Raw genomic sequence first — 6,000 nt, 5'->3', positions numbered from 1 at the left:
AGCTTTTGTGAGTTGAGTTGTTGATGATGGTAATCATAATCATCATCGATATCTATCTGGGCGCCTGAGGCCATGAATTGATGATAAGAAGGTAGGCACTTTATTTACGTCACACTAGAGCTGCACAACGGGCTATTGGCGAAGGTCTGGGAAACATCCCTGAGGATGATCCGAAGTCATGTCATCGCAATTTTGATCCTCTGCAGAGGGGATCACTCCCATGCCTAAGTAGCCCGACGACGTGTGCGAAAAGTCGAGCACTTTGCGTTAGAACAGTTTAACGATGATCGATACCGCACACCTTCGGTCCCTACGCAGGCTGATCAAAATGGTCACTCACCTGTTTACTGACTGCAGCTAGCGATGTTTGTCTTCGCTGTTCTACTGGGAATCGTGTCTTTATGATCAATCCACTGCGGGACTGATGATAATGAAGACGAGTTGATTTATTTATAGGTAGGTTCTTTATTTACGTGGTACTAGAGATGCACATTGGGCTTTTGGCGATGGTCTGGGAGGCATCCCTGAGGCTGATCCGAAGACATAGCATTTCAATTTTGAAACTCTGCAGAGGGAATCTCATTTGTGAGACCACTTCCTTAATTTAGACATAGAGCTGAAGGGAAATGAAATTTTTTCCAGTTACCTGTACTCATGTTACCGCTCAGCTACCGACCACAGTACTTTCAATTCCCCAAATTTTGCGAGCTTGTATATCGCATGTACTTGGTGGGTCTTAGTGGAGTCAAGGCTTGAACCCTGGCCCCTTTAGACCGAAGTTCAATGCTCTAACCACTGGACAACTAGGATGCATTTATTAATTGGTACACATACATGCAGGCATGTCTGCTTAATTACATAGGTACAGTTTATAAGCCTTTGACAAATAGTATGATTCAGAGAAGGACAGCATGAAGTTACATTCAGGGTTACGGCGGGATTCGAACCCGCTACCTCCATTCTATAGAGAGTTTGGCGGGTGATACCGTTTAGCCAGAGAGGCTACAAAATGAGTTTAGTTGATGATGGTGAAGGGGATCTGTGCTACTAGCTTCTATTCTCTGTGCTTCGAGAGATAAGATCCCCTCTGCAGGGGATCAAAATTGTGATGGCATGTCTCTGGATCACCCTTAGGGATGTTTCCCAGACTGTCGCTGTCCCGCAGTGGACTGATCGTTAAGACACGGTTCCCAGCAGATCACCGAAGTCAAGCATCACTTGCTACGGTCAGTGTGCGGGTGGGTGACCACTTGGATAAATCTGCGTAGGGACCGAGGGTGTGCGGTATTGGTCCTCGTTAAACTGTGCTACCGTAAAGTGCTCGACTTCGCGCGCAGGTCGTCGGGCTACCGAAGCGGGGGTGCCATCCCCTCCGCAGAGGATCAAAATTGTGATGGCATGTCTTCGGATCATCCTCAGGGATGTTTCCCAGACCGTCGCCAATAGCCCATTGTGCAGCTCTAGTGCGACGTAAGTTAACAACAACAACAACAACCCAGACTGTCGCTATTAGCCCATTGTGCAGCTCTAGTGCAACGTAAATGAACAACAACAGCTTGAGAGATAAGTTGACATTTAAGGTTTGGGTTGAGTTAGTGATGATAAGGAATTAGGATGAGTTGAGGATGATGAGGATCTGTGTTACTCGCTTTTATCCTCTGTGCTTTGAGCAGGAAGGAAGTGAAGCTGCGAGGTGATCATGGAAAAGTAAAGCTGATTCGGTGCATCGATTGTAACCTAGAACATTAAAGATAATGAGGAATTGAAGTACGAGGGTGGAAAATAAGTAAAGGTTGCATAGTTTGCAATTTTCAGAGATTGTAGAAAAACGAAACAAAATATGTGTTCTTTTGGAGAGACGCAGGAACACCAAGGCTTCACCTGTCATAAATAAAACATTGTTAGATTTCCTTAAAGGTAAGAAGTTGGAACTAGAATAGTTTAGTTAAGCTCAAAAAGAACACTCATTTTTTCAAAAGGTTTTCGTGTTCGTCGTAGCAGAAGAAAACCCCGAATGAGGCGCGCAGATCTTGTCTAAATAGATCAAACATTTTGCACTCAAAGAAGACTCTGGGGAATGACAATTGTCACAAACGGGAAGTTTGCAAGTTCGATCTGGTTCCAAACTGCAATTAATTGAATTGAGTTTTTTTCAGAGACTATATTATCATATTTTCGGTTTGGGGGTTGGCTAAGTGAGATTTTGTTAATTGAATGGAACCGTTTATGATGCTTCGAGTTGATACATGTATTATTGAGTTCGTGGTTTGAGTCTGAGCGTAATGAATATGAGACATCTTTGGGAGAGATAAAGGTCTAAAGGTTCGAGCTGCAGCTAATTTTGACAGCCTATGTGCGGTTTCATTGAAGGGTATATTGAAGTGACCCGGGATCCAAGCAGTAGAAAAGGTTTTTACGGTGGCACTTGCGGAAACAATGTTTTTTTTTGTAACAGGAGGATGCTATGAGGAGATTAATGGGTAGCCAAGGTGAGAGTAGTGATTGTGGATTAGCTGTTTGATAAAATTACATAATTGAAGGGATAGAGCGTTCACCTTCTAATTAGTTGAATAGGGTTCGAATCACAGCGATGGCTGGTCGATTGAAATTCCGCCTCCGGCTTGCACAGACCACAGTGCTGACGTAAAATATCCTCAGTGGTAAACGGATCATGGGTTAGAGTTCCCTTGCTGTCAGGCAAAACGTAGGAGGATATCGTTGTTTTCCTCTCCATTAACACAAATGCGGGTTAGTTCCATCAAAAAGTCCTCCACGAAGGCAAATTTCTCCCAATAATTGATCCAGAAGTTCCCTTGTCTGCTGGATCGGGTTCAAAATTACAAAGCTACGGAGTTGAACATTGGTAATCGTTAACCCGAAGAATTGGGTCGGCTGTTCAACGACGGTTATGAAATAAAATCAAATCCACCAGCATTGATGTTTTGCTCAGGTACTTCCAACTAATTGCCCTATGGACCCCGAGAAGTTGTCAAGTTCCGATTTTAACTCAGCACGCGTTTTATATAATCTTTTGCTTCGGATTTCATTATTTTATCAAAGTTTAGAAATGCAGGACAATCCCGCTGGTCAGAAGTGCGGTTTTTATTGCAGTGTTTGCAATATGAGTCTCAAGATCATGAGTCCGGATGTTTGGAGAAAAGACGTCCTCATTTTTGCATCTAGAATGGTTGTTTACAGAATTCTCGTGGTGATCAAAACCCCAGAAATTATTACATTGCGCGATAATATAGTGGAAGGCCTTGGTGTCCTGATATTGATACCAAATATAAATACAACAATCAACTAGACTAGATCGATGTGCAAGCATCAAACATACTCGAACCATTTGAAAACACTGGTGTTATTTTGCTTTCCCTTCCTAGTCACACATGCTCATAATATTTTTTATCCATTTTGCTAACTGTATTAAGGTAAAATAAAATAGTTATGAGTTATTTATTGAAACTATTATAACTCTTATTTCTGTTTTACTTAATATTAAAAAATTATTATGTCTATACTTAGGTATGCGTTAGAGGTCAATAACACGTAAGAAACTATAAAATAGCCAACATAAAAGCAAGTTAGCAAAATATAGCAACCTTCTCCTCACTGAAATGATATTTAAAAAAATGTGAAAAATCGATGGGAAGCTATTTTTATCCATATGATTTCCAGAAAATCCAATAATATTCGGTTATTGTCGCTGTTGTTGTTAATTTACGTCGCCCTAGAGCTGCACAATGGGCAATTGGCGACAGTCTGGGAAACATCCCGGATGATGATCCGAAGACATGCCATCACAATTTTGATCCTCTGCGGAGGGGATGGCACCCCCGCTTCGGTAGCCCGACGACCTGCGCGCGAAGTCGAGCACTTAACGGTAGCACAGTTTAACGAGGACCAATACCGCACACCCTCGGTCCCTACGCAGACTGATCCAAGTGGTCACCCACCCGCACACTGACCGTAGCCAGTGATGCTTGACTTCGGTGATCTGCTGAATATTCGGTTATAAATTCGATTATTTATAAGCCTAATTTCTTACAATTGGTAACATTTTGAAAATCTCATCCAGGGACCTCCCTGGCCGAGCGGTATCGTTCGCCAAAATCCCGCCGTAACTCTGGATATATTCTTTGTGATGTCCTTCTCTGTATTGTGCTATCTGTTCTTCTACTTGACAAAGGTTTATAAGCCCTAATTGAGCATACAAGCCTGCAAATGTATGTTGTACCAATGAACTAAACTCATCCACCTTCCCACAAAAATATAGTCTTTGAAATCAAATTAATTTTAGGCAATTAGCTAAAGGAATTTCTTCCCATAAACTAATCCCAACAATGTTTTGAAATTACATTATTAGAAAAAATGGTCCTATATCTAACTGGTGTATGGTTTGTCATTTTAAATCAACTTTATTTAACTCAAAATGTTAATTTGAGCAGCTTTTAATTTTTTAAACTACATTATTAGAAAAAATGGTCCTATATCTAACTGGTGTATGGTTTGTCATTTTAAATCAACTTTATTTAACTCAAAATGTTAATTTGAGCAGCTTTTAATTTTTTAAACTAATTTCCTAGCATTCAATTTTCGATATTCAATGACGATAGTTAGTTGTTTTCTTCTAAATCTTTTAATTACTCTTTAGTTTTAATTGTTTTTCAGTAAAGGTAAAAATATATCGAGAATAGTGCAATGCATAATAGGTAATGTTTTCGTTCCTAATTGGACACAAATCATTTTGAATAAATGTTCTATTCAATTTGGTGGTTAATTAAAGCTTTTTTGTTCATTGAAGAATGATAAAACGGAGTTTTTTTAAAAGAATTCATTGCAACAAGTATTTTATAGGGTAGGTAAATTATTATGAAAAAAGAGTGTTGGAATAAGTATAAGGTGTTTTTAGTGATTTTAATTTTTAAAAAATAAATTAAAAAATGTGGAAAAAAGGTGAGGTTAGTTATTTTAGTCTAAACCAAAATGTTAATTAGCATTTTTCTTACACTTTTTGCACTAAATTTCTTATCTCCTACTCAGCTTTTGACCCTGCATAGCGAAAGTCAATTTTTTATTAACAATTTTAGTTACATCTAGTTCCCATTAGTTTTTACTATTTCATGGAGAAAATAAAAATGCAGCAAGAATAGTTAGGAAATTTTTTTTTAAATTTCTCTTTGCTAGAGCATATTGAGTAATTGATCGCAAAACGTTAAATTGATGGTTTAAGAGATTAATTTAATTTTGAAAGCTTTTTCTGTCCGCTACAGACGTAACTGAAATTCAAGTTCTTCGTCTCTTTTTTCCTGATAAAATGTAATTTGTGTAAGGAAATTTATTAAAACGGTTATTCTATAGAGTGGATAAATTCTTTTATGATCTTTAACGTGAATATGCATCCAAAGCTTTTAGAATTTAAAATAATTGACTGTCGAAATCTCAATTTATGTAAAGTATAAAAATTTCTTATAGATGGTATTTTAATTTAATATTCGTTCAATAAAAATTGATTGATTCTTAAAAAAATAAATTTCACACCTACTTTTTGGGCATCTCGAATAACCACTTTTAAGCCCCCTAGAAATTGTTAACTAAATGCTTGAAACGTAATGTTTTTGTAAAATGAAAGAAAAAACAATAATATTTATAAGCCATTATTGAGAAATCAGATTATCAAACATGAAACAAAATTAAAAGTATTGTTTTAACTTTTAAAGGAAAGTTTAATATTCCTATAAAAAGAAATAAATAATTAAATAGTCCTATTACCGAAAAAAAGGAATCAAAATTAATTTGCAACGCAAAATAAAATAGACATCAAGAGTAATTTGTGTCAACATCAAGCATGAACCAAATAACGAAGCAAATATTGTTTTAGCTTTTAAAGGAATGATTAAATAATTCTTTTTCATAGTACAAAATATTTGTTTGGGAAAAGTTTAATAGATTGCTAATTTATACTCATGTAAATGGTAACTGAATTGTCGCTAATTTAAA

The sequence above is a fragment of the Parasteatoda tepidariorum genome, chromosome 12 (genome assembly GCF_982258835.1).
Source record: "Parasteatoda tepidariorum strain Cologne lab strain chromosome 12, Ptep-v5.0, whole genome shotgun sequence".
Taxonomy (NCBI): Eukaryota; Metazoa; Arthropoda; class Arachnida; order Araneae; family Theridiidae; genus Parasteatoda; species Parasteatoda tepidariorum.
The sequence above is the reverse complement of the archived record's forward strand: the minus strand, read 5'-3'. Positions refer to the sequence as shown.